This window comes from Theropithecus gelada, chromosome 14 (assembly GCF_003255815.1).
Source record: "Theropithecus gelada isolate Dixy chromosome 14, Tgel_1.0, whole genome shotgun sequence".
Lineage (NCBI taxonomy): Eukaryota > Metazoa > Chordata > Mammalia > Primates > Cercopithecidae > Theropithecus > Theropithecus gelada.
Window position 1 is genome coordinate 116425980 of NC_037682.1, and position 21919 is coordinate 116447898.

The 21919-nt window shown below is 50.7% G+C and overlaps 1 protein-coding gene across 3 annotated transcripts in view; it reads left to right on the forward strand.

Annotated features, from left to right (window-relative positions):
- Window positions 1-553: 553 nt before the first annotated feature.
- The window catches only part of PKNOX2 (PBX/knotted 1 homeobox 2), a 268399-nt gene continuing 247033 nt past the window's right edge, over window positions 554-21919 (forward strand). Inside the window, exon 1 of one of the 3 annotated variants that reach the window (XM_025358003.1) lies at window positions 554-667. The gene's annotated coding sequence lies outside the window, so the exon portion shown is untranslated. The remainder of the gene's footprint in view (window positions 668-21919) is intronic. The other 2 variants (XM_025358005.1, XM_025358006.1) reach the window with 2 other exon arrangements.

A 21919-nucleotide genomic window follows, 5' to 3' on the forward strand; every position in this document is an offset into this window, starting at 1 on the left:
CGGGAAGCCCCCAGCAGAAAAAGCTCTTGAGACCAGGAATAACTAACCAGAGTGTCATCTGAACACCTTTTCTGGGGCCAGGGTAATGAGAATTATTCAAATGCAATCATAAAAATGAGGCCAGCCAGGCAGGAAAGGGGGAGGGGGAGTGCTGGTGGAAGGAAGGATTTCTTGCCCGTTTTAAGTTTCATCATTTCTGGGGAGTTCTCTTGGGGTCCACAGAAAATCTCACCTCATCTCAGTCCCCTCAGCACCGGTGATATCTTGGAACTCGGCCCCGGTTGTTCGCTAAGGGGGACTTGGCTTGGGGGAGGGAGGGTGCTCCTGAGTTCCTGGGGGTCCACCGTGCTCCCCATCCGAGGCTCCTCGTGAGTGAAGCCGCTTCTCCAGGCCGCCCGCCTCCCCGCCTCAGGAGCAGGCCCGCGCCCGCCGCCCGAGAGCCTCCAGTAGAGGGAGACACTCCAGCGGCTCCTCCGACTTGGCAGCGGCCGGGCCGGGAGTGGGTGGGGGTGATGGGGGGTGGGGAGAAAGGGGGAGTGGGGAGAGGGGAGGTGTGTGAAGGGGGGGTTCGGGGGGCGGGTCCCTGTGCCGCTGACGTCCCGAGCAGTGCTGGGAAGTATAGGCTGTGTTGTCACGCCGGTGTCAGTCTGATGAAGATTGGCATCAGGTAAGCTGTCATTCATTTCCATGTCAGAGACGCTTTTGCAGGCGGCGGCGGCGGCGCGGCGGCGGCTGCTGCTGCGGGCGGCTGCCTCAGAGCGCGTGTGTTTTATTCCAGTCCCCAAGCCAGAGTATTATTCATTGCGACAGGGCAAGGAGGAGAGAGGGAGAGAGGGAGGCAGCAGGGAGGAGAGAGAGGGAGGCAGCAGGGAGGAGGGAGGCAGGGAGCAGCGAGGGACGGCGGGAGCGTACAGAGAGAAGCTGGGGAAGCGCCGGGAGAGCGCGGAGCGGAGCAGCGTGAGGGGCGGCGAGGCCAGGCACGGAGGCTGCGAGAGCCCCGCGGGCCGCCCGCTTCCCTGCCCGGCCAGCGCTCAGACCCGCTGCCGCCGCCGCCTCGCCGCGCTTGGGCCCGTGGCCGGCCGCGCATTGTCCGCGGGTGCAAGGAGCCTGGCTGCGGACTCGGATCGCCGCGGGCCCAACCCCGTAGCTGGCGGGCGGGGAGCTGTGCGCCGGGAGCGCCAGGGGACCCCAGAATAGGAACAGGCACGCCGGCCGGAGACCGGGTGCCGGAGGCTCCCGGCTGGGCGCTCCGCGGGGCAAGGCTGGGAACCGCGGGCAGGCTCCAGGTTCTCTTTCTCCCGGCTTCGGGCGTCCTTGGGGCCGGCGCTTACTCGGCGCCACCAGCCTAGAGCTGCTTTCCAGCGGCTGGAAGCGGGAGCGGTCCCAGGCTGGGGCCGGGTGACCGGAGGAGTGGAGGAGCCGCGGCCGCAGCCGGCCGGGCCTGGAGAGGCAGGGCGAAGGGGGCTTTGCGGGCGGATCGGTGCAGACAGGGGAACACCGGCGGGGTCCGGGCAGCCAGGATCTGAGGGACTACGCGCAGGGACCCTCACCCAGGGAGGAGCGAGAATGTGTAGGGTCACCGGCTTTCCGTGATTGTTGGGGATCTTTGGTGAGGCGGGCGTAGGGGCCCGCGCGAGGCTTGGGAATCGGGAGCCCTTCTGGCTCGAGAACTAGGGGATGAGTTCGTAAAAGAGGGGACGGAAAGCGCTCGGGAGCGGAGAGCTGAGGGGGATGGGGCAGGGTCCCGAATCTGCCGCGCAAAGTTTGCATTTCTTTCGGGTTAGGTGACGGGGCTTTCCTGGCTCCCGATCCCCAGGAAGAAACGAGCGAAATGGGCCGCCCTTTCCCGGGGCTCTTCACCGGGGAGCCGGGGGTTTCCGCGCGGTGGGTAGACTCTGGTTGGGAACTGAGGGGTAGAGGCTTTGTGGATCGGCCGTGAATTAGGGCTGGGATTTAGGACCAGGCTAGAGTTTGGTTTATAGGATCCAGACTGTTTACGGAATCGGGATTGAAGGGCCGATAAGTAGTTTACACGCCGGCCAGAGCAGAGTGCTGGAGGTCGGAGTTGGGGGCTGGAGAAACGGGTGGCGTTTTTAGGATTCAGTAACAGGATCACAGCTTTTTCTTGTGGTCGAGGCTATTGGAATTTGGGGAGGGTCGCACGCGGGGGTCCTGGACCTCTGCGTGTGAAAAAGTGTTTAGGTAAGCGACGAAAGTAGTTGATCTGAGCCGTGGCAGGGGAGCCCCGAATTTGTGCTGCTTCCCCCCGAAAGTGTTTCTTTAGGAGGAGAGGACTTGGGCCACACAGGACCCGGTCCTAGGAGAGCGATTCCGGGAAGCGGACAGATCGAAGAGACCTTCTGGGCGAAGCGGCAGGGCAGCCTCGCCGGGCTGGAAGTGGATCGGAGGACCCGACCCAGGCGGCTCGGAGTGCTCCAGGAGCCACTTGGGTCTGCGGGGGCAGCGCGGCGGGGCGGGAACGGTGGCCCCCAGGGGCCGCGGCCTGCGATAAAGGCGGGGAGGTGGGGGCAGCGCTAGCAGCGAGGTGCCGCAGTGGGCCGGGAGTCTGGGCTGTGGCCCAGGGTAGGACTGGTTCGAACTCCAGTGCCCTGATTGGAGCCGCTTCCTGTGCTTACCCCCGCCGGGCTGAGAAGCCCACAAACCCGGCCTTTGGTGCGCCCGGGGGAGAAGGAAGCTTGGGGTGCCCTACTGTCATCTCTCCTGTCCTGAGACTTCAGGATATTGGCTTTTCGGGTTTCAAATGCTCTATAACTGGTGGAAGCCAAAAGCTTCGCATTTTAGGCAGATTAGACGATCCTCCCCGCCCCAGATCTGAGAATGATGGTGTTCAAACATAACACGGTCTATTACCCAAAGCCCCTGCCCCTGCCCTCCTGCTCTCTCTGCCGTTCTGGCCTTCTGAGGCCCCAGGACCTTGGTGGAAGCGAGGAGGGAGGGTCCCGTTTCTGGTCTCATAATCTCCCACTCCGGCTGCATCCCCATAGCTTGGGCCTAGCTCTGGGGTGTGGGATGGGAAGGGGTCCCGACCAGGGAGGTAGGTTATTCTCTGGGCATCTAGAGAAAAAGTGTGTGTCGGGGGAGGGGGGGTGCGGGGGGAGGAGGGTATTGAGGGGAGGAAGATTTGAGATTTCCTCCTTTTAATATTAAATCCACCTTCCCAGCCCCCTGCACCCTTGGCAGGGAGAGCCAGACAGCCCTTACAGGACACGGAAGACGCACGACCCACGACCCACGAGTGGCCTCGGCGGCCCGGGGCGCGGCGACTGCCGCCGCGGAGCTCCAAGGCTGTTGTTTTGCAGGCTTGGAATTCGTGAGAGCTCTCTCCCGCTGAGAGCCCGAGGGGGGAGGGGGCTGTGACCCCACGGAGACTCCCTGGTCACCGCCTCCCCTTTGTGAGCGGGAAAGGCATGAAAGCCAAGAGAAAGAGAGGCTGCTCAGAATGAGGGGCAGGGGGTTACTGGAGGGAGATGGGCCCGACCACCGCTCACAGTAAAATGCCTCGTGCGAATTGCACTGAAGTATACCCAACTTGATACTGGCTGTTTTATGATCCTCTCTGGGAGTTTACTGCTCTCTGCTTTAAAGTCTATAGATTGCTTTAAGTTAATGAAAGTGCTGCTTTCAAAAGGGGCTTTTATTGTGCGGCAGTGGCAAATCCAGTACCTCCCCTTTACTCTTCCAAAATGGGTCTGTTTAAAAAGAGGGAGCTTGCTGGAGTTCCCACATGGACACAGCTTGGGGGAGGTTGCCATGTGACAATGGAATTAATAAAAGTTAATGTCCAAGTGATTCTGTAAGACGAGTTTGCTTCTTTTCCAGTCCGGTTTCATCTGTTCATTTTTGTGTTGCCTTTGGGCTGTCACTGAGTCTGCCTTTAAATGTTGCTTGGTGCCTCCTCAGCAGCCTCTCCCAGCATTGCTTTAGGTAGGCCTGACCCTGTTCAATTAAACCCAAACTGGATTTCAGGATTTCAGCCCAGCTGCCAATTCCAACTGCAACTAAAATATTTACTCGGGGCTGGAGGAGGGGCTCGCCTCGCGTTTAGTAAGATAAACGTGTTTAAATGGCTGGGAACCTTGAGAAGGAACAAGGTAGGCTGGTTTTCAGTGCTTTTTGCTTTTTCAATCTGTTTGGCACAAAAGGTGAGATGACAAGGTTTTTGACTAGGTCCTAACACAGAAACTGCAGTGGGCTCAGGCTGTGGCTTTGACCGCATGTCATAACCATTTAAACTGTGGTTAGTTGTTCAAAGCTCAAAGCTTCTCCAAGCTGGGTTTCATTAACTCTACACCAGTTGCCTGGAAGTTCAGTAGCAATAAATTGTATAAACACATTTGAAGTAAGTTAGTGATGAAATAAGGAGAATTACTGTCTTGTGAGTGGAGAATCCTGAATTCATGGAGTTCTAGCTTAACTGGAAACATACCTCCTCTCCCTTGGCCTTGAAGTTTATGGGTGCACCAGAGTGTGTGTTAAATTTCTTTCTGCCATGTCCATCTTCAACCTGGGCTGTAACTCATTAGAGACCAAGGCATGCCTAGAAAGCAAAACGGCTGGATTTTAAAGGGGTCTCTATTAGCCTGGTTTAGGAACCAAACCAGACCGATCGACCTGACTTCCTTACCTTCCGCGAATCCAACGTGCAACGTAAACAGCAGCGGAGCAGGACAAAATTAGATGTCTAAATGTTAGAGTCTTAATAATACTGCGTTGTTAGCATTTGAATTTGTTTTTATTAAAGAAACAACCAATAAAATTTATAGGCTTCCAACATGTTGCAAGACTTCCTTGCTATTTATTTAGTTCCCCCCTCCCTACTTTCTGAAATTCTATCTCTAATCTCAGACTTTTGTTCCCGATTTATTTAATCTGGAGCACATTTTCTAAATTAGTTCGAGGAGGGTGAGAAAGGCTGTTATGAGTTTTCCTTTTTCCTACGCTGTGTGGCACAAGGACTGCGATGCTGTAAGATATATATAAACGTGTGATGCAATTGCTGGAGGTGACGGCATGTGAAGCCAAGTGTCTGGATCAAACAAAACGCAGATCCGAGTATGGAGAGGGTGAAAATGATGCTGCAGAGGAAAAACTGAGGAAGTTCTAATGGAAAATGAAATCATCATGAACCACGTTAGCCTGAGTCTAGCCAACACACCATGCTTTGTATAAAACACTTCACGTGAGATCTGTGACTTATTGAAGATTGAATTATATTGAGAAGCAGAATTTAGAGGGAGGAGCTCCACAGGCTGGGTTCTATCCAGGCAGCATGGCCAGGATTGTTGTGATGGGGATCTGCTAATTTAATTAAATCTAATACCTGATGGGAAAAGGAGGAAGGAGGGAGGGAAGTGGTGGGCAGATAATCAAGGTTGGCAGGTCAGCATGCTGAGCTAGTGTTTAGGCTGAAATTTAGTGGCCTGGTCTCTTTTCACTCTGTTATTGCCTGGGCTGCATGACTCCAGGGGTCATCTAGCTTCTGGGCCTTGGTTTCTTCATCTGTAAAGTAGAATGTATCACACACAGTTCTCACTAGGGTGAGAGGATGGACTCGATCAAGCGCAGGCTGCGCTCTGAGTAAAGAAAATGGGAGACAGAGGCTTCTCAGCAGCAAAGTCACATTCTTCGGTGTGTTTTCTTTCCTCGCCTGGCTCCAGGACCTTCCCCACAACTCTCAGCAGTTCTTAGGCTATAGTAAAGCGGCTGGATTCCTGCCTTGCATTACATCCTAGAATTGGAAAGGCCTGCTGTGATTCCAAAAACCATTTACATTTTACCAAGAGGGGCAATTTTGGCTGAGCTGGGGGATCCAGCCTGCTTCTTCCAAATGGTGTTACCTGGAATAGCTTTCACACATCAGATGAATGCAGAATCTGACTTATCAAAAATGCAGTCCCTTCTCTTTATTCCACTGGGAAGGCAAGACTTGAGCCCTGACTGGTGTGTGTGACATCTGGTTGGCTGCGGCGGGGGGTGGGTACTGGTCTGGAGCTAGCCATGGCCTGAACCTTTCTTAGCAGTCTCTACTGGCAGATCAAAGCAGATTCTGGGCCAGAAAGCCCAAGAAGTTACACCCGGCACTTACACAAAACTGTGTGCGCGCTCATAGACTCCTTCTGTTCCGGTGTCTGATTTGTAAAAGCTAGCTCTGATCCTGGAGACGCGGCTCCGGTGGAATGCTTGTCTTTAATTCTCCCTAGTCTGTGGGGATTCCTTGGGGTAATTTTTCCTCTGCATATCCTTCTCAGCCAGTCACAGGCTCCATTTTGATTGGGGGTGGGAGACAGGGCTGGAGGTTGAGGGAGCAACAGTTGGAGGCACAGTCTTTCTAACTGAACTCCAGCTTTTCCTCCCATCCAGAACCCCCAGGAGAGAGGGAAAAGCAAGCCTGGGACAGCTCAGTCCGTCTCATGTGGTCAAGCAGAGCTTGAGAAGAGCTTGCTGCAAACGTGTTGTCTTCAGGGGGATCTGCTGTTTGGCTTGGATGCCTCACTGCAGGCCCGGCCTGCCTGGGTTTCTAATTACAAGAAGGACGTTTCTGCTAAGACCTATCTCACTAAAAACACATCCCTGCGTGTAATAAGAAACCCTAAACCAGGCAGGATATTTTAAAACTGAAGCAACGAAGATTAGATTAAGTCTCCACCAAACAGCTTCGTTCTTGTATTATTTTTGGCTGGAATGTGGAGAAAAGCAGCTGGCCCTGGGGCCCAGAGCAGACTCTGGAGGGTTCGGATAGGGCTGGGGTGGGTGGCGTAACTGTTAGTTCTCTGCTCAGTAGGAACCTGGCCAATTTGAGTACAGCTCAGTCAAGGCAGTGGGGGTGCCCAGTGGGGGAGGGGGAAGGCTGGGGTGGAGGAGGAGCCAGATCCAGATGGGCCAGAAAGCGGCCACAGAAGCAGCAGGTCACAGGGCACTGAGGCTTGTAAATCCTCCACCTCATTAGGATGTAGTCTTTTGTGTTCAACTTATGCCTCTACTCACACCCCCATCCCAAACCTAGTAAACATGGCTTTTGGAGGAACATTAATAGACAGGATACTTTTCTAGGTGGAGAAAGGGAACAAATAGTTGTTGAAGATTCTTGGAAATAGAACTGAGTAATCTGGCATCATGGGCAGGTGTCCTGCCATGCTGGGGAGGGGCAGCATGGCATTCATCCATTCCCTTTGTTCTTCCATTCAGCAAATATTTATAGAGTGTCTTCTATGTCCCCAGCACAGTCCTAGGCATTGAGGAGACAGCAGCAAAAACAAAGCAAACACATTGCCATAAAGTCTGTCTTCAAGGAGCTTGCTTGTGGTGGGGCAGTGTTGAGTATGGGCTTTATTTAGCATCAGGCAAAACTTCATTTAGAGCCTAGCCCTGCTCTTACCTATCATATGGATCTAGACAAGTTGCTTAACATCTTCGATCCAGTTACCCCATTTGTAAATTGGGAAGTAAAAGCACATAGCTCGTAAGACCGTTGAGAGGGCATCCGTTAAGTCCTAGCACGGTGTCTGGCACAGAGGAGAGGCTCAATCATGGTTTACTCTCCTCTGTCACGTTATTTTGGAGCTGATGATCCAGTTGGAGGATTATCCCTTTCCCTTTCCTTTTGCTTCCTGGCTTGGGCCCTTTCCCGGGTCACTGGTACCTTCAACCAGCGTTGCACAAATAGCCAGTCAATGCTGTGGCCTGGTGCTGCCCGCTGTGCACAGCCCTGGCAGAGGCTGCAGTAGAAAACAGGTATACAGACCCTGAGGACACTTTGCGGATGAGGGGTGTTTGGGGTTAACGGTAGAGGGGGCACATACAACACACAGACATGAGAGATGATGGACAGAGAGGTGACGTGGAAAAAGCCACCAACCAGGTGTTAACCACAGGAGGCAACAGTGGGGCAGGATGTGGAGTGACCAGGACAGAGTGGAGTCACAGGGCAGACTTCTGGGGGGAAGTGGGTCTCTGCAGAGTGTTAGAGGAGGACTGGCTGAGCGGCCGGCCAGCGGGGAAGTGAAACATGAGCCTCCTAGGTCATGGTGCTCTGCGCTGTCCTGGGGACTGCAAAGGAGCAGCCTGGACTAGAAGGAGGAACTCAGCCCCCTCTGCCTATCCCAGGCGGCCAGAAGTGGGCTGTCCCTGCCCCAGGAGCACCAGGTAGGCCTCCTTGTTGGGGTCCAGTTTCCCTTACACACCGAGGGATTTCCGAGCCGGCCTTTCCATGTTGACTTCTCAATGGGTAGAACTTAGACCAGTGAGTTGGTGCATGAGGCAAACAAACTCGCTTCACTCCTTGTTGCAACATGGCTTTCTTACCTAAGATCCCCTTTTTCCCTAAGCAGAGAGAGCAGAGACTCTAAGCCCACATCCAGCCCTCTTCTGTCTCAGGAACAATGAAGCTGATCGATATCAGGGTGATCGGGATGGTGGAGAGAATGGGGTCGGGACTGGTAGTTTAAGGATGGTGGATTCCACTGTGGACTCGGCCGCTGACTGATATGTGACCTTCAACAAGGGACTTACCTTCTCTGTATGTCAGTGTCCTCACTTATCCAATGAGGAGCTTAAACTTGCCCCCAGAGGTCCCTTTCTACTCAAAGTTCCAGGATTCTGGGTTTCCTCCCAACTGGATTGCTTCGTGGCCAGGCAATCATTAAAACCACCGCCACCGCCACAAATCCAAGCAAAGAATCATGATGACATTCAACAGACTGCAGAGGCTTGGCCTCTGTGGTATAGAGTCTTAAGGGCAGTGTGGGGGCTGGGGATTGGTTCTGACCCTTCTGATGGCCTGCCTGGGACAAATGGATGTGTCCTAGCAATAGGGGTTGGCTCCATGAGGCAGCAATTTCAGTCTGAAGACTCACTAGCTTCTTCATAAAAGCAACGTTTACTTTTCTTGTTGAGACAGTGTGGGCCTAGGGGAAGCAATACGGGCTTTGGAGTCAGATTCTGGGTTCTGACCCTGGTTCTACTACAGCTAAGCAGTGTGCATATCACTTAACCTCTCTGAGCCTCCATTTTCTTGGCCTTATAGGTAAGGATAGTAATACTACCAAGCATATTTAAGGCTGCTGTGAAAACTCTAGAAGAAAACATCTGTAAGTGATTGGCACATGGCAAGCTCATGGTGAATAAATATTAGTCTTCTCCCCTAATAAAGTTCATTCTCGTATGCCCTTGTTTGAGCCTCTTAGCCTTGTGAAGCAGGTAAAATGGGCATTGTATCATTTTATAAGTAGGAGAAACTGGGGCTCAGGGAGTGGCTAAAGTGGCAGGTGCAGGAAGTGGGTGCAGATGTGTCTGTTTGTAGTGATGGAACACATCATTTAGGGTAGCCCAGGCCTATCTTCTGCGATGATGGTTCTTCCTTTAGCCTTCTGGAGACAACACAAGCCACTCCTGAGCTCTACCTATTCCTCTTCCGGGATCTTTCATAAAAGAACCAGCTGAACTCATCTCCTCCGTTACTCAAATCTTTGGCAAATGCTGGAAAGAGCTACTGTTGTGGAAACCAAAATCTAGAAGATCTATTTTTTACTTCCACAAAGCCATCAGTCTCAGGTGGGGCTGGGAGGGCCCGCACTAAGAGGTAGAGGTAGATTTAGGAGCAGGGGGTATCTCATGGCTGTGAGTGGGGGCGGTGGAGCTGCAGTGTTGCCTTGGTCTGCCAGCCCAGGTGTAAGCTGAACCCCTGGGTGGAAAGAATTCCCTCAGGGGCTCATGCCCGTGGTCATCAGCTCACAATCCAGACAGATGTCAAGCCCGACAGACACCAAGGGGAGTTTAGCCTGTTAGTGGTAGCATCTGTCTAATTCCTATTAGGTAAGAGGAGGGCACAGTCTCTCTGGGTTCCAGGGTAGCACAATGGGTCTGTGCTGGAGTAGTGGCAAGTGAGCTCCACCCCAGAGCTTCCCCTCATGGTCCTCAGTCCACAGTGCATTGTTAAGGAATGGACGCTCCTTTGTTCCAAGTCCTGTGCTAGGTCTGAATGTGATGTGACCCCCTCCTTCTGAGGAGCTGTCCTGCCTTCCTCCCAGGAGACCTTCCTCTGTGGAGATTGTCAGTTCTATCTCCAGGTCCAGGGCAGGGAGACAGATGCCCAGAGAGTCAAGTATATGCCCCAGGCCCAGGGTCAACAGGTGCTTGCTCTCATTCTCATTTCCTCCCTAGGAATCCACCTGTCAATAGGTGTGGCCTGAACCCACTCTTTAATTAGTGCCCATTACCATGCTGTGGGGAACACTCGGTGGCCTCATCCTCTAGGAGCTACATATTTTTGATGAGGAGACCAAACAAAACGCACGTGAAATTGAGAACAAACTGTGACCTTGACTCATCTCTTAGCTTCTCTGGATTACAGAATCCTCATTTTATACAATAAGCAGGTTACCCTTGACTATCTTCAAGGCCCCTTTCAAGTCTATTCTTCTACAACTGTATGGGCTGTACATGCGAGGTCCATCAGGCACCATGAGTTTGTAGAAGGTGACAGCACACCAGAGAACACTTAGCCCAGCAGTGGGAAGGCCTGTCTACCTCCAGGCAGGTGAGCGGGTGGGAAGATATATTGCAGAGGTAGCTGGCTTCATTTATTTGTCTGCAGGGGCTGGGAGAGTGCTTGTTGAGAGGGACCCTGCGGAGTCCCCCAGCTTCCAAGAGGGTCATGGGGACAGAAATCAGGCAGGAGAGCCCGGCAGAGTGGGAACTCAAGACCGCTGCTCCCCTGTGACCCACACAGTGGTGGTGGAGGGAGCTCCTCTCCCTGCCCCTCTCCCACTCTGCCCCCCACCCACCGGCCCTGGGCGGAAAGAACTGGTTTCATAGTAGGGCAGTGGTCCCCTGGGGCCCTCTTGACTTGTGAGACAGATTCTGGAGGAAAGCCAAGGAGCTCAAAAGGATTCCTCCAGCCTTCCCTGAAGCCTGTTTCCAAGGAACCTGACTTAGTCTCCGGCACTGGCATAGCATCCCTTGAGAAGTCACCTCCATTCATGAGAGCCTCTTAGTGGCAGCAAGATGGAGGACTGCTAACTCCTACTGACTTCCAGATTGTAGGGGAAGCCCCTTTCCAAGCTGGACATCTGGTCTCCTGGAATACTTTTCAAAGTCATTTCCATTGGGTTTGAGGAGAAGGAAGGAAGGGAGGGAGGAAGGAAGGAAGGAGGGAGGGAGGGAGGGAGGAAGGGAGGAAGGAAGGAAGGAGGGAGGGAGGGAGGAAAGAAGGAAGGGAAAGAAGGAAGGAGGGAGGGAGGGAGGAAGGAAGGAAGGAGGGAAGAAAGGAAGGAAGGAAGGAAGGAAGGAAGGAAGGAAGGAAGGAAGGAAGGAAGGAGAGCTTCAATCCCAGGCAGTCCTCCACAGAGCACCATTGGCTGCTGGCAGGGGTGATGGGAACTTCCCAGCATTTCTGCTGCACAGAGTCCTGGTTGTGGTGGCCCTGGCCTGGCTGTGGTGGAACTGGGCTCTGGGGAGAGAGGCTGCCACAGCTAGCTTGCAGGTAAAGGCAGGAGAAGGATGTTCCCTGAGCTCTGTGATTTCTGGGTAGCTGTGCAAGACCTCCAGCATGAAGGCCACAGACGAGTGGAGGCTCCTTTGCTGTGTGGTAGGCTCTGTGCCGGGCCTGTGCTGGGGGCTGTCACCACTGTTTTGTTGAGTCATCGATGTAGACCCAAGAAGAAAAGTGAGGCTCAGAGAAGGTAAGAGAATTTGCCCAAGGTCACCCAGCTATGAGTGAGACAGGCCAGTGTAGAACAAGCAACAGGTATGGGTGTGGGCCTTGATAGAGCCCTCTGCTCACTATGGGACCTTCAGAGCTGGCCTCACTTTCCCCGTCAGTCAGCTGGTGGCAATAACACCTACTGTCAGGGCTGTGGGGAAGATCAAGTGAGTGAATGTCTGTGGATGTGTTATACATGTTGTATAAACGTAAATGACAGCGCCTACACAGTGCCTTGCATGTAATATGTGGGGGAGAAAATTGGGTGGCACAGACTATATGTTTCTTATTAGTTTAAAATAGAGTATACACACAAATTCACACGCCTTCTCGTACTCACTCACAGCGTGATGACAACCATGTTTAGGTGATTCAAAGCTGGCAGGGTGGCTTTCCATGACTTCCTTGTGGCTGTGGCAGGCATGAGTCCCCCTGGGATCCCTGAGCACCCAGTAGTTTTGCCAATTCAAGCTCAGAGTCAGCCAGCTGGGACTGGGGCCTCCTTAGTGCCCGTGGTTGTTCTCAAGTAGGTTTTCCCATCTAATCCAGTGTGGGAGGCTGTCAGGCGCCTGGGGTGAGGTGGGGATTGGTCTCCACCAGGTCCTGTTGGCTTGAAGCAGGCCTTGGTTCCCTTCTTGCTAGTCACATTCACTAGATAGATTTTTACTGAGTGCCTTCTACGTGTCAGACCCTGCGGAGGCGCTAGGGATATGACCATGAACTAGACAGATGGGTTCCTGTCGGGAGGGCTCACAGACCATGGGAGAGGAAGACGTTCAAGTTCTGTGGGTAATTAGTTAAACCACAAGAGCCATCCGGAAGTCCAGGAAGCTGTGAGGGCCTCAACAGGGAGCATGACCTACTGTGGGGGTTCGGGGGGTTTTGGAGGGCATCCTGGAGGAAGGGAGCTTCAAGCTAAGGCATGAAGGGAGACTTCCCGTGAACTAGGTAAGAGCAGACACAGGAACTCTAGTCACCTCGGGCTGGGCTGGCCTGACCTCATGCTGAGTTTTGTCCCTCCTGTGGGGCCCTTCCTAGGGAGAGTGTGGACCAGCCCCTTCTTCCCCAGTGCCTTGTTTTCCATCCCAGGCAAGGGCAGAGCAAGGTGAGAGGAAGACAGTCGGGCACCAGGAGAATGCTGCCAGGGATTCTGCTCTCACCCGAGCTTCCCTGTCGCATCACAGAGCAGGATGCAATTCCCACACCCCCTGTCCCCCTCGTCTGCCATCCTATGCTCCTTGAGGACATGGTTTTCAGGGCGCCTTTAGAAAATTCAGGCATCCCTTCCGCATTCTTCCTACAGCCCCAGTTAGGGCCCTGGTGATACCCTAGGGCTTCCTTGCAATGCTCATGTTCATGGTTTACCTAAGTCTGATTTCTGGAAAGCCCTCATGGGCAGCAGCTGTGATGGGGGGAGAAATGACTCAGCCCATTTTGCTCAGCACCAGCCACAGAGGGACAGTGTCTTCTGAGGACTTGGTGCAGTGACCAGGGCTGTGTCTTCCCTTTGGAAACACTGAGGGAAATTTGTGAATATTTTTGCAGTCTTGTAATTTGGAGGGGGGCAGTGAGGAGAGGCAGCAGAGGGAGGCTAGAGAGAGACTGATGGATTTAAGTGACAAGGGCTATAAATCCACAGTTACATGGATATGAAAAGGAAAGCCAGTGGCCTCCTGCCTAGGGTTCGGGCATCGTCAGAGTTAGCAAAAGGTACCTGCTGTGGGCTCAGGCAGGCAGGGGTTAAAGCCCAGCTTCTGCTGCTTGCTGGCTATGTGATCCTGCACAACTTCTTAACCTGTCTGAGCCTTAGTTTCTTCCATTTTGTGAAATTGGAGTAACAATGTCCCTGTGCAGAGGATTCAGTGAGGTAACAGTAAAGATCCTGCTCCAGTCCTGGCCACGGAAGGTGCTCATATGTGTGAGTTCCTTTCCCGTCACCTCCTTCTCTCTCCCCACCGTGCTGCACGGGACCCAGGTACCCCTTCAGAGGCAGGAGGCAGGAGGACGTGCGAGCAGGAACGCTGTGGGCTGTGGGCCTCTCTGGGGAACACAGCTAGAATGGCTGACTAAAGATCCTGAGCTGGCTGGGACAGCAATGTCAGAGCCTGGGGAGGCTTCACAGAAGCAGGAGAAGCAGTGCTCTGGGTGTCCTGGAAGAACCAGGCAGCACAGGTGGCCTCAAGGAGGGCTGTGAAGCAGAGAATCTTTGTAACTGGGAGTAGGAAGGAAGGGAGGGAGAGAGGGAGGAAATGAACATTTGTGAATTGTCTACTGTGTTTTGACATTGAGCGAGGTACATTAATGCTCATATTTTTTATTTTATAAATTTAGAAGCATAGAATCTTCAAGTCAGAACATTTCAGAACGAGAAAGGATACGTGAAACCATCCATCCATCCATCCATCCATTCCAACCATTGTATTTTATATGTGGGGAAACTGAAGCTCAGAGAGGGACAGTAACTTACCTAAGGTCACACAGGAAATCAGTGGCAGAGTGTTAGAAACTGCCCAGGGCATGTGGTGGCTTACGCCTGTAATCCCAGCACTTTGGGAGGCCGAGTTGGGGGATCACCTCAGGTTGGGAGCAGCCTCACCAACATGGAGAAATCCCGTCTCTACTAAAAATACAAAATTAGCTGGGCGTGGTGGTGCATGCCTGTAATCCCAGCTACTCGGGAGGCTGAGGCAGGAGAATCGCCTTAGGAGGTGAACCAAGAGGTGGAGGATGCAGTGAGCCGAGATCGTGCCACTACACTCCAGCCTGGGCAACAGAGCGAAACTCTGTCTCAAGAAAAAAAGAAAGAAAGAAAGAAAGTAAGAAAGAGAGAGAGAGAAAGGAAGGAAGGAAGGAAGGAAGAAAAAGAAAGAAGAAAGGAAAAGAAAGGAAAGAGAGAAAGAAACTGCCTAGGGCAGGGCAGTTGGGGCAGAGCATAGTCTTTAGAATCAAAGACTGGGCTTAACTACAGAAACACTTGCTATATGACCCAGGAAAACTTGCCTCCTGAGCCTCAGTTCTCTTATCTGTAAGATGGTACAGTAATTCTCAACTCAAGTGGCAGCCAGGACAACGAAAGGAGATAGCCGGTGTAAAGTGCGTGGTGTGGTGTCGGGCTCAGATGGCACAGGTCCTTTGCCTTCAAGCCTTGCCCTCTCCCATGTGTTTCATGGCTCTGGCCACACCTGTAGAACCAACCAATGAACCCTGTGTTTGTCCCACCGTGTGTCCCCTGGGCTCAATGAACAGAAGGCCTGGGGATTTATTCATTCTTTCATTCACTTATTCCTCAAGTATTTATTAGGTATCCTGAGCATGTGCCCAGCATTATCTTGGTGCCAGGGATGGAAAGGTGAGCAAACTCAGGTGGCTTCTATCCTAATAGGGTTCACAGTTAGATGGCAAACAGAGACGTTACTTTTTAAAAAATCACACGAATAAATGTGAGAATATGAGTGACACACGAGCTTTGAGGAGAAGAGCCTAACACTGTGGGAACGTTCTTCAACAGGAAGATTTTATCTGGAGAGAGCAAGGCAGGGCCTCCCTGGGGAGTGATGTTTGAGCTGAGCCTGAAGGGAGATAAGGCAAAACTGAGAAAAGATGGAAGGAAAATCGCGTCCCAGGCAGGGGGAACATAGGGTTGAAGGCCCCCGGCAGGGAGGAAGGGCTGTGCCTGCAAGGGCTGACAGGCAGCCGAGGGGCTGCAGCAGAGGGGCGGGTCAGGTGTGCGTCACTGAGCTGTGCCTCAGAGGAGCTTGCGGGAGAACCCCTGGAGTCTGACTCTGAAGCAGGGCTGCACCTGCAGGGAGAGGTGGGTAAACTGAGTCTGAGATTCTGACATGGAGACCAGGCCAGCATTTGGCTATAGTGCTGGACAGAGAAACAGATGTTTCCAAGCCTCAGTTTTTCTGCCCCTAAATGAACATAATGACAATAAAAATTATAAATAGATTGCAGATCCATGATGGTGGGGGTGGAGGTAAAAATGAACAAATGCATTAGGTATTTTGCCCTCAGCATATATGTGAATGGCATCAAATTCATTGACGTTAAAACTTAGATGATCTGGGTTTGTAATTGAACAAAAGCCAAAGTCCTCCCCGTGGCTGAATCTCCGCCTCCCCAATTCATGTCCTGTCACTGTCCTGCTCACTCCAGGCACACAGGCCTTCTAGACGCCCCTGTTGTAACTGAAACAGCCATGCATGCTCCTGCCTGAGGGCCCCTGCACGTACTGGTCGTTCTGCTGGGAGCACTCTTTCCCTGGATATCTGCATAGCTTGCTTGCTTGCTTTTTCAGGTTTCCCCTCCAATATCATCTTCTCAATGAGGCTTTCCTCATTTCCCATCTAAAATGAAATCCCTTTTGTCCCCTCCCTGGCTCTCCCTTTCCATCTTTATTTTTCTTTAGAGCGATTGTTGGATTCTGTCTCTTTTTTTTCCCCTCTGCTCTAATCTGGAATAGTACTTGGCTGTAGTAAAAGCCCAGGCAATGTTTGTGGAATGAATGAATGAGTGAATGAATGGGGAGAGCTGTTTGTTCGTGAAATGATGTGTCAGGTTCATTCAAAGACGCTTTTACCCTTACTCTGAAATTGACTCATGGAATGTCAGAATTGGAAGGAACTAAGTCATTGGTCTTTGAGCAACTCTCATTTAACAACTGAGTAAACAGAGGCCCAGGGAGGTACTTCAGGGGCTTGTGAAAGGTCACAGAGCTTGGAGCCAGAATGAGAACCAAAGCCTCTGGGATTTACTCCAGGACTCTTCACGAAGCTTTGGCTTTTTTGCATGACACAGCTCCTGGGGAAAAAGGGGGTTTGCTCTGTGGTCTCCAGCTTCCCGGTGTTCTGCTTCTGCGGCCACATGGCCTGAAGGGCTGTAATTTCACTCCAAGATCTCTGGCACTGCTCCTTGGGCCACCATGCGGGATGTTGGTAAAGGCAGCTATTGGCAACTAACAGGCAGACATACTTCTCTCCCAGGAGGTAAAATGAATGTTTTCTGTCAAGGTCAATCTACAGGAAATGATTATTTAGCTTTGACTTGGTGGAGTCTGTGTAAGGTGGAGAATGCAAGAAGTATCAGATTCTAGTCCTGCACTTCAGGAACTTCTAGTTTAGCTAGGGAGACAATGCTTACTAACATCGATACTAACATTCAAATAATGCTAGCAAACATTAGCTAGTGCTTACCACATACCAGGCACTGTTCTGAAAACTTCATGCCTATTCACTTATTCAGTTCTCACTATGACTCTATGGGGATGTTGCCATACCTCTTTCACATTTAAGTAAACTGAGGCACAGAGAGGTTTAGCAACTTGTTCAAAGCCACACGGCCAGTAAGAGGAGAAGCCAGGATTTGAACCCAGGTGGTCTCTCACCAGCACCTATCCTCTTATACATTCAGTTAAATAACAGCACAAGACAAGAATGCGAGATGCATTACGAAGCAGTAGAGTGAGGTCAAGGGAGGAGGTTACACTGCAGGCTGGAGTAGTCTGGGATGGCTTCCTGGGGGAGGTGCTGCCTGAAGGAAGCAGAAGGTTTGGATAGCAGGAGAAAGACTTTGCCCTCCTGGTTTTCCATCCTCAGGTGGAAGGGAACTGTGGTTAGGAGTGTCTGATGAGGGACTTGTGGTAGGGAGGAGTCTCCTCCCTTAATGTATACATTTGGGAGCAACAGACCTGAACAAGATCATTTACCAGCTGCCCAGTGAGGGCTGGGAGCAGGACTTGGCACTGGTCTGGCCTCTCTCTCCCATAGAAATAGTTCCCCATGGGCTTGTGTCATGGGGGCTTTGCCTAGCTTGGTAGAGGAGTCTCTTGGTGAGCCCCTCAGGATCTAGCCTTCTTAAATGTTTGGGAGATTCAGAGAAGATCCTCTAAATGGTCTCCAAAATGCCAAGATGGCTGCTCCTTCTGTAAAATGGGCCAGTAACCCCATGCTATGGGGGTGCAATGAGCATTTCATGGCTTAATGTTTTTAAGGAATCTGGCCCATTTGCCTTCCGTTACAGACTACTTCCTTTCTCTGTCCACCTCCCACAATCCCCAGTTCAGCCCAGACTGGCTACCCTCAGTCTTAGCTTGGAGGTGGGACACAGTGAGGTTTCTTTGATCATGTGACCTGGCTTTTTGGGGCTGCACTAGGGGACAGGCCTAAAGCTGCTCTCCTCAGTGGAGTTACTGATAATGTCCCTCAATTATGTTTGCATTCTAAAACTACATTTGCTTTGTTTTGGAGCCATAAAGCACAAAGAAGTCTCACTCGGAGGTTGGCTAACCATCCCAGTTTGCCCACAATTGTAATGGCTTTCACACTGAAAGTCTGTGTGTGGGGTCCCCCCCGTCTCAGGTAACCTGGGCAGGCAGTTGGTTGCCCTATGAGTCAGGAGAGAGGGAGAGAATGTCGTGGAACTGAAGGCTCATGCACCCACTAAAGGCTGTCCCATTGCCCCCCTATGTGGCTGAATCTCCCAGAGACAGGCAGATAGATGTCTATGGAAGATCTAACTGAAAGGTAAAAGGCTTTGGCTTCAGACGGACCAGAGTTCAAATCTCCCATCGGCTGTGTACCATCACCTTGACTTTGGCCGAATGTCTTAAGTTGAGCCTCAGTGTCCTCATTTGTAAATGTGGGGACTGCAATAACTATGTCATGGTGCTGTTTTGGGACTCGAATGGCCCAAGGCAAATAAAGTACCTGGCATATTACAGATGTTACATACAACAGACTAAGCCATCTGAGCCATTACATTTATTCCCAGTGTTGGGTTTGGATGGGAAGAAATACCCTTTTTCTCTTAGGAAAGCTGGGTTGTGAAACAGGCCTCCCCAGCTCCTCCAAATTCATGGCACCTCGCCCATTTCATAGCACTGTCCTGGCCTGCCAGCAGCTACAGAGAAGGGCCTGGGGAAGGACCCTTGGATTTTTTTGTGGGGAGAGAGGTGAAGATAGGAGAACTGCCATTGTCCCTGCCCTCAAGGCTGGGCTGAGGGCCAGAATCCTGGGGCTTTAAGTGTGTCTTTTTTCCCTTTCCCTGGCTTATTTGACTTTCTGGAAAATAGGAAGGCTCATTACTGTTGGGAATCAATGAAACTTGCAAGAGGGACTGCGGAGAGCCTCTGGTTAAATTTGGCCTTCTCCGATATGAGGACCTTGATGCCCAGGGAGGTGGTAACTCATCCCAAGATCAGCACCCAGGCTTTCCCGGCCCCTAGCCCAGACACCTCCTGGTTCAACAGGCTTGGGAAGTCCTTTCAGCTCCAAGGGACAAGGCACATGGTGGCTGTAGCATGCAGTGAATCCTTTTTCTGAAAGTAGCTTGCCTGCTTTGAGGATTATTGGTGACATATATTAAATCCCTGGCCAGCTACCCTCTGCCACTTCAGCCTACTTGCTGAGCCACCTCTCTCTAATGGAGGGTGAGCTATGCTCATAAGACACTGACTGTTTTTTTAATTAACTTTTTTTAAAAAATTGACTCTTTTAAATGGTCACACTAAACTAAGAAGATAAACACCATTTCTAAAGACATTCTAAAATTCACAAAAAGGTGATTTTTTTCAGAGCGAATATTTTTCTGGATTAGCCACTACAGCTGACCTTGCTGAGCTGAGGGCATCAGCAGATTTCATGTGCTCAATGAATGGAGTGTTCGTGAAGTGCCAGTGTGGGCAGGGAACGCTTGCATCCAGAGTGGGGAACATGAATGGGCTATTACTCTGAGCAAATGTGATCTGTTTCCTGTGGGGGTTTCTTCTGTTGCCTGTGGACCCTCCATTTGCCTCAAATACATTTTCAATTTATTTAGCACCCACTGTGTTCTAGCCACCACGGAGGGAGATAAAAGATGACAAGATTTGGTCTCTACATGAAGGAGCAGACAGTTTGAGTGGGGAGAGAAGCATGGAAACCACGGAAAGTTTAACGATATTGAAGGAGTTACGTCACAATACCCGAGGGCAGTTCCTCACAAGAGATGTTACAGGACAGAGAAGACTCATTCCCAAATGAGCGACACTCATAAGAGTGATGCTCTCAGAGGAAGGACAGAAAGTGGACTGCAAGGATAGGGGAGACTTCTGGAAGAGGTGGATGGTGTGGCAGACCCTTGACACTCATTCCCCTTCAGCAGGCTTGGAATGTGGGGATGACTATCCCCATTTTCACATATGGCAAAGGCCCAAGCCACACAGCTGGTAAGTTGAGATTTGGAATCCAGACCCATCTGCATCCAAACTTTTTCCATTAGAAACTCTGTCTCCCATGAGCCAGGCTTTGAAGGTTGGGTGGGATTGAATAGATAGAGAGAAGGGAGCCATAAACAAGAGTGTGTGTGAGCAAGATAATGAGCAAAGACCCTACTGCGTGGTGGGGCACTGAGTCCACCCGGGTGGAAAGAAGAAAGCAGCCTGCTCTAGGGGAGCATAGCCCGCAGCACTGGAATCCTTGCTGGTTAGAGGCTGGAGCCTCTGGAACCTGCCTGTGCTGATTGCCATTCCCTGCCCTCTGCTCAGAATCTCTTCTCACACCCAGGAGCCTCTGATTGCTTTCCTGGCCTTGTGTTGGAGGCTGGCTAGGCTGGCATCTGTCTCCCAAGAAGACCTAGTAAATCCCCAGTGATAATAGGAATGACAGCAAAACCATCCCGCATCTGTAGAATACTTTTCCATCTACACAGTCTTTACACTTGAAACCAGAAACAAACCGTGAAGAAAGACATCATGATGGGTAGGCAAGGTCCAGGGCTCAAGGAACTTCTGCTCAGACCTCAGAGGACAGGCCAAGGACAAGTGCCCTGGCAGGTTACTCACTGTTTACCATTTCATGTATGGTACCTTGCACATAATAGGTGCTCAATAAACATGCATTGAGTCCCACCCTGTTTGCAGGTACCTGATTCCAGCACCTCTGCAGAAAGCAAGCAGCATCCCTGACCGTTGCCTCCTGGCATTTGTTCATTGTCCTCAGCCCTGCAGCTCTGTGCCCAGTGGCTCCATGCTTCAGCACGAGTCAAGGCTGTTGCAAAGCCTGTGTACATTTACAGTTACTGAGTTTGAGCTTGAAAGAAGTCTGGTTTCATTTGTTTGGTTGGGCTCTCTGAGTTCAATTCATTTTACATAAGAAATTACATAATTAACTACACTCTACCTTTTCTATTGTCCTTTTCTTGGTGGTAAAATACGCATAACATAAAATTTGCCATTTTAACCATTTTCAAGTATGCAATTCAGTGACATTACATTCACACAGTTGTGCAAACTCCACCATATATATTTCCAAAACATTTTATCACTTCAGACAGAAACTCTGTACCTAATAAGCAATAACTCTGCATTCTGCCCTGGTAACCTCTCATCAACTTTCTGTCTCTATGAATTTGACTATTATATATGCTTCCTATAAGCAGAATCATAATATATTTGTCCTTTTGTGTATGGTTGTTTCACTTAGCATAATGTTTTTAAGATTGATCTGTGCCATAACATGTATCAGAATTTCATTCCTCCTTATAGATGAATAATATTCCATTGAATGTAGACGCCACATTTTGTTCATCCATTCATCTGTTGATAGACATGTAGGTTGTTTCCACTTTCTGGCTATTGTAAGCAATGCTGCAAGTATTGCATATCAATACTTACATTGATATGCAAGTATCATTTGAGTACCTGTTTTCAGTTCTTTTGGACATATACCTAGTAGTGGAATCGCTGGATCACATTCTAATTAATTCTAAGTTTAACTTTTTGAGGAACCACCAAACTATTTTCCACAACAGCTGCACCATTTTACATTCCCATCAGCAATGCACAAGAATCTCAGTTTTTTCACATGCTGACCAACATTTGTTATTTTCTGTTTTTTTTTTTTTTTTTTTTTAAATTGTAGCCATTATAGTATCTCATTGTGAAGATAGAATGTGAAGTGGTATCTCATTGTGGTTTTGATTTTCATTTTCCTAATGTTGAATGATGTTGAATGTCTTTTCATTATTAGACATTTGTATATCTTTTTTGGAGCAAGATCTAGTCAAATTCTATGCCCATTTTTAAATTGGGTTGTTTATGTTTTTGTTGTTGTGTTGTAGGACTTCTTTATATATTCTGGATATTAACCCCTTATCAGGGAAAATACGCAAATATTTTCTCCCATTCTGGAGGTTTCTTTTTTACTTCATGATAATATCCTT